General features: G+C 39.6%; 1 protein-coding gene across 2 annotated transcripts in view; it reads right to left on the bottom strand.

Moving 5' to 3' along the window:
• LOC131981059 (ETS-related transcription factor Elf-1-like) overlaps nucleotides 1–6,512 on the bottom strand; it is a 22,675-nt gene extending 16,163 nt beyond the window's left edge. The window contains exon 1 of one of the 2 annotated variants that reach the window (XM_059345352.1): nucleotides 6,432–6,512. The gene's annotated coding sequence lies outside the window, so the exon portion shown is untranslated. Of the gene's footprint in view, nucleotides 157–6,431 lie in introns of those variants that run through there. The other variant, XM_059345351.1, reaches the window with a different exon arrangement.
• Nucleotides 6,513–7,176: the final 664 nt, after the last annotated feature.

The raw sequence follows: 7,176 nt of genomic DNA, 5'->3' as shown, positions 1-7,176 counted from the left end.
GAAATTGTTCTCATCCCCTTTGGCAAACACAGAAACTTCATCTGCTTACAGACCTGGGATCAGTTTCCCTTCTTTTGAATTCTCAGCCACCAAAGAAAGTGCCACACAGGCTTTAGCTGAGTGTAAATTGTGTTGAATTTTTTTCTCTCCCCCCTTCTTCTCTTTCACTCCTTGCCAGTTATTGCTTCCTCTTTTCTTTCCAGAGAACTGCCCCCCTGTGAGTTCTGATTGGTTACCTGTGTTGTGAGTCAAGGTAACCCGTAGTGACCATTGTCAGTGTGGAGCAAATGTAAACACGGGCGTATTTGCAATGTAAAGCAGCAGAGAGACAAGCACCCGATCTGCAAACAGCCCGGTGGTTTATATGAGGGTTGTGTGTGTGTGTGTGTGTGTGATGACCTCATCACATATCATATTAACTCAGTAGGTCAGCGTCAACTGAACAAAAAGGATATATAGGATATTTTCTGTGTTTGATGCCTTGTAAACTTAATGTAAACACATGGATATATATCAGCTAAAAAATGAAGACTTGGTTGAGAAAAAGGCTTACAGAGAGACACTCAGGATGTTAGATACATACAGTAAAAGAGACATCTGTCTTTTTCCAGTCCCTGATGCTCCCTAGTGGCAAAACACCGCACCAACACCCTTAACAACAACTGTGAACAACCTTTTCATTTTTCTCTCTTTCCTCTATCTCTCTCTTTTGTAATAAGCAACAAATGGAAGAGCTTCTATGAACACCAGTCCCAGAGGTTGGCTGAGTGATGCTCAGGGTTCTGGTGCAGGCTATTTGATGACTGTCACCACTGTTTCTTGGTAATCATCAGCTCTCTCCTGAGGCCCTCTGCAGCCAGCCCTGCTGTCTCTGTATACCGTCACTGCTGCATCGGTTGCATAACTACCCTGTCTATGAACTTCATATAGGAGAAACTAGTTTGCTCTGCATAACCATTATATGTTCACAAAGAGCACATGATACATGATGCTGTGCAATATGTCCTCAAATAGAGAAAACATGATAAAAGGCCTTCAAAAATGCCCTGAAAATATGACAAAAATGTCCTCTAAGATGCCCTTAATAGAAAAGAAAAAAACATGATTAAGCGCCCCTAAAATGGAGAAATATATACTATAAAAAGTATCCTAAGTTACCCTTAAATGGTAAAAACATAATAAAATTCCCTCACAAATGCTCTTAAATATGACAAAAATAGCCTCTAAGGTGCCCTTAAATGAAAAGAAAAATATAATTAAGTGCCCTGTTAGATGCCCTTAAATGGAGAAAATATGATAAAGTATCCTCTAAGTTACTTTGAAATGCAGAAAACATGATAAAGTGCCCCCCAAAATGCCCTTAGAATATGATAACGTATCCGCTACGATGCCCTTAATTTAATAAAATATGACGAAGTATCCTCTAAGTTACCCTGAAAAGCAGAAAACATGATTATATGCCCTCGCAAATGCCCTTAAATGCAGAAAACATGATAAAGTGCTGTCAAAAATGCCCTTAAATGGAGAAAATAAAAATAAAGTGCCCTCAAAAATGCCCTTAAATGGTAATGGTGAAAACATGATAAAGTGCCCTCAAAAATGCCCTTAAAATATGACAAAAAATCCTCTAAGATGCCTTTAAATGAAGTGACATTTGACAAAGTGCCCTGTTAGATGCCCTTAAATGGAGAAAATATGATAAAGTATCCTCTAAGTTACCCTGAAATGCAGACACAGGATAAAGTGCCCTCACAAATGCCGTTAAAATATGACAAAAAATATCCTCTAAGGTGCCCTTGAATGGAGAAAACACGATAAAGTGCCCTCAAAAAGGCCCTTGAAATATGATAACGTATCCACAGTGGCATTGGTTCCCAACCTATTATTTGGAGCCCCACCTACCTGTGTTTGTGAAGTTTTTGAGCCAAGCCACACACACACACACACACACACACACACACACACACACACACACACACACACACACACACACAACACCCATTATCTTAAATTGTGGACCAAAATATGTTTCTAAGTGGGTTAATACAGACTACTGATTATTCCATTTCATGTGTTATTATGATTTTTTAATCTTTTATTTAACATACACAAATATTGTTTTGATAACCTCAAACTTCAGACAAAGTTTCGTGCACCCCCTGTAATCTCTGGCGCCCCATTAAGGGGGGCCCAGACCCCAGCTTGGGAACCCCTGCTCTAAGGTACCCTTAACTGTAGAGAACATAATAAAGTTCCCTCTAGGTGCCTTTAAAAATTGAGAACTTGATGCAGGTCTCCATGTGCACTGGAGCCCCGTTGCATTCAACTGCTGCCCTTTATTATGCATGCAGCCCTGCCCTGCACACAGCCTGTGGTATAAGAGCTTTATTCAGCCTGATGAGTGTTGGGTGATCTATGAGTAGAAACTGACATGTTGTAGTTATAAATGCTATAGTCACTTATTTATTACGAAATTAGATTTTGAGGATTCTCACATCTGCATCTTTCAAAAAAGGTGCAAGGCACAGCATTTATAAAAAAAATTCTAGCTTTAATCCGATCCATATACATCTGTTGGTGGAGATGGATTGAATAAATCAAGCGTACCCTTCATTCCTTCATTTTATTTTGACATTTTTTCCACTGCAATAGCAGGCGGCTTCAAGAATGTGCTGGTTTGGCTAAAAAACAAGGTTTACTCCCATAATGTTTTTATAAAGGAGCAGACGGTATTATTTTATTATTACAATATGTGTGTGTGAGAGAGGAAAGGTAGGTGGTATTGTTAGTAAGAAATGATTGATTACCTGCAAGTAAGGCAATGAAACCCAAATTAAAGTAGATTAAAGTACTAGTCACAAAGTGATTCTTAGGTTGAAGCGATTAGGGACTGTATGCAAATTATTTCAGGGGGAAGGGTCAGAAGGGGAGGATCAGAGACAGGTTTGGGTCTGGTTATGTGTTTTTTCCCCCTTTTTTATTGCTGAAATATTTATTATAAATATGAATTATGTGCTCATATAACAACTGAATCTTTTGTGGCAGCATAGAGATGTCTCACACACAAACACACACAAACACACACACACACACACACACATTCAGAAATCCTCACACACTCGCACACACACTCACACACACACACACACACACACACACACACACACACACACACACATACACCCACACACTTCTATACACTCACTCTTACACACACACAAACACAAAACCCTCACACACACACACACACACACACACACACACACACACATTCAGAAATCCTCACCCACTCGCACAGACACTCACACACACACACACACACACACACACATACACACACTATCTCTCTCTCACACACACACATACACACACAGACACACACACACATACACACACACTTCTATACACTCACTCTTACACACACACAAACACAAAACCCTCTCACACACACACACACACACACACACACACACACACACTCACTCACACAAACACACTCTCACACTCACCCTCTCTCACACACACTCACACACACACACACACACACCTATCAGGGGTATTTTATGCCAGCACACTATACTTAAACGCCTAAAACGCGTCGCCTGTGCCAGCATAAAGTCTGATTAATAGGCGTGCTTACAGACAAGCGTATTGCGAGTACACCAGATAACATGGGTGACGGGTGAAAAGTGCCATGAGCGAACGTAGCGGACGTCTGTGTGTGTGTAACGCGTGTACGCCTATAACAGTTCAGCTGTTACACAGAGTCTCAGCTTCATATGGTATTGTTTATAAGAAAGCATAACTTATAGATGAACTCCAAGCCCCCACAGAGCTGTCAGGATATTTCTATTATTTTCAGGCCAGTTTTTATTTTCTTGTTAACGAAATCTCTCTCTCTCTCTCTCTCTCTCTCTCTCTCTCTCTCTCACACACACACACACACACACACATTAAGCAACTATTTCTAACAGATCTAGCAGGTTATTCAGACTGTCAGGAGCCAAAAGGAACAGATACACAAATCTATTATATTGTTTGTTATTCCCATTCATGTTGCTCACAGTAAAATCATTCAGCCTTGTTTATTTTTAAATATCTATACAATCCTTTGGGGAGATTTAAGTGTCGGGTAATGTGACTTTTTCTTGTCCTAAATTTTTACTTTGTTTCAACCTTCCCTATGTAATATCTTATTTCATAGAGTTACATTAAAAAGACAACTTGTATTTGCCACAATGTTCATAAAGGTGCACAAAGCTGCAGGGGACAACAGTTCTGTTTTTGTTTCGGGTGTCATTGATTCATTGGTAGCACACGTTTGAAGTTCCATTAATATATTACATATTACATCATGCAGAAATACTTGCTAACTGTTTGAAAAGACAACATTCAAATGGTTGGGGGAGGGGTTAAGTAAAATTTAGCATAGAATAGCATCAAAGTTTATACCGAGGATACACAATTAAAGAATTTACAATAATTGTTATAATATGTTGACATGCTGTGGAGGCTGTTTGTTGTTATTGTTTTAAGTAAAGAGGAGTGTTCAAAGGAAACATCTGTTGCCCAGTGGGGCTTTGCTTTTTCATCCAAATCATTTTTGTTCAGTCCCTTAGTGAATGGATTGATTAGTTATTGATAGATTAGTTTTGATAAAGAGACTGTTAAAGATTCTCTGGCTCCAGCTTATCAAATGTAAATATGTGGCCAGTCTAAAAGTCTTTATTGATAGGAAACTGAATATTTGGTTTTGGTCGGATAAAAAAAATAAATCAATATTATAATGTCGGGTTTTGGAAACTATGACAGGCAGTGTTTCATTTTTTTCTTATTTTATTTTCAACAGTGAAACATAAAAATAATGGGCAGACTAACTGGCAACTGAAAATAATCATTAGTTGCAGACCTAATATTATGCATTTCAGCTTGCTGAATAACTGCAAACTTATGCATCTGCACATTCAGAGACAAAGTTTGCATGGAAAACTGAACAGGAAATGGATGAAAGAAATGCTCAAGACTACATGGGGCGTCAGTCTGATGAATTCCTTCTGCTGACCACGTCTGCTTACCTTCTGCTGCTTCTGCTGTGTGTGTGTGTGTGTGTGGTGTCTATGGATGTGTGTGTGTGTGTGTGTGTGTGTGTGTGTGGTGTCTATGCATCCATGTGTGTGTGTGGTATATGTGCAGGTGTGTGTGTGTGTGTGTGGTGTCTGTGCGTGGATGTGTGTGTGTGTGTGTGTTTGGTATATATGCGTGTGTGTGTGTGTGTGTGTGTGTATGTGTGTGGTGTCTATGCATGTGTGTGTGTGTGTGTGTGGTGTCTGTGCGTGGATGTGTGTGTGTGTGTTTGGTATATATGCGTGTGTGTGTGTGTGTGTGGTGTCTGTGCGTGGATGTGTGTGTGTGTGTGTTTAATATATTTGCGTGTGTGTGTGTGTGTGTGTATGTGTGTGGTGTCTATGCATGTGTGTGTGTGTGTGGTGTCTGTGCGTGGATGTGTGTGTGTGTGTTTGGTATATATGCGTGTGTGTGTGTGTGTGTGTGTGGTATCTATGCATGTGTGTGTGTGTGGTGTCTATGTGTGTGTGTGTGTGTGTGTGTGTGTCTACGCATGTGTTTGTGACATTTCTACATCTGTGAAAATGAGTGATGAGTTGCGGTTTTTGTTTCATTTATTAACCGTTCCTTGAAGTATAAAATCAATGGTGTGTGACCAAAAAAAAATGCACATAAAAGTAACAAAATGTGCAGAAAGCATTCTCACACATGTCCTCGCTCGCATATGGACCTCGGTGTCAACACTCCCTCACTCAGGCAACAACACAAAATCTCACATACCTTCGTTTTGTGCTCTCATCGGCAGCGTGAGGGTTTCACTTTGAGTTTGGTTCAACATTTTTCCCTTGAAGTATTTCCATGGCTTCAACTATTCCCAAATGTTAGTGGAAGTTATGCCCGACTGAAAGCTGTCTCCCTTGTGCCATCGGTCTGCAATAAGTGCTCTGAAACTAAGGACGAAGCCAGCAAGTCTTCCACATCAAGAACTTTGCATATGCTTTTTAAATGATTACATATTTATCAGACGCACTGCATTCAAATGAGAAGAGGAATGAGAGCTGTATCTGGATATAAGATAAAGCTATACGGTGTGTATCTCAGGTTCATATTTGCATATATTATGTTTCTATTATGTAGGATTATTCTACAAGCACCAAAAGGTTAAGAAAAGAGGCAAGTGGTGCCTGTCAAATATTTGAAACCTAAGTCAAACATTATGTTCATACAACTGTTCATAATTGTCTCTGAATGCGGTTTTGCTGGCACAAGTCTGACGAACACGTGTGTAAATATGCAATATGTGGCTTGTTGGGGTAGAAAAACATGAGAGAATGTTTGGAGAAAGAGAGAGCAGAAAGAGGCCATACCAGGTCTGTTCACACCCCAACCCATGAGACCCACAATGAAGAATCAGTCCTCCGGTCCTGCCATTTCCAGCACTTTATGTTGGCTCCTAGAACTGTGAGGAGGAGAAAAAAAAACTGTTTGTACTGGTATGTGATCTGTTTGTACATATTTGGTGTCCAAATGTACTGCACGTGTTTCTGTAGAGACAGTGTGTTTAAAGAGTTGAATGCAGTTAATAAAGTAAAAGCTGCAGTGTTTGTTGTCTGCAGAGAGACTCTCAGCCAAGCTAACATGATGAGTCTATAAAAAGTTTACGGTATTTTTATTGCTTTAATGAGGTGCTTTTTCTCATTAACCTTTTGGCATCAATCTCCTGCCGGGTTTCATCTCTGTTTTTTTTTGGCTCCAAATAGCAATAAAGTGAAATTAACTCTACAATAGACCGCTGTGGCATTATGTTTGTTTGGCAGAACTATGGAGAATCTTTCTCCAATAACTGTGGTGAAACTGTTATTGTACTGAAATCTAGATATAAAGTTACAGCTGTGAGAAAAGGAGGATTAGTGAATATAAGATTGAATATTGTCTATACAGAAGCAGTAGGAAGAAACTTGCCGAACTGCTCCTTTTAAGCAATAATTTGACAATTTGAAAACATGTTTCTTTTCTTCTTTATTGCCAAGAATTGGATGAGAACATTGACACCACTCTCCTGTTTATGTGATAAACATGAAGCTGCAGCCAGGAGACAGTTAGCTTAGCTTA

This window comes from Centropristis striata, chromosome 11, assembly GCF_030273125.1.
Source record: "Centropristis striata isolate RG_2023a ecotype Rhode Island chromosome 11, C.striata_1.0, whole genome shotgun sequence".
Taxonomy (NCBI): Eukaryota; Metazoa; Chordata; class Actinopteri; order Perciformes; family Serranidae; genus Centropristis; species Centropristis striata.
Note: the sequence above shows the minus strand (reverse complement) of the source record. Positions and strands in the feature narration are given on the sequence as shown.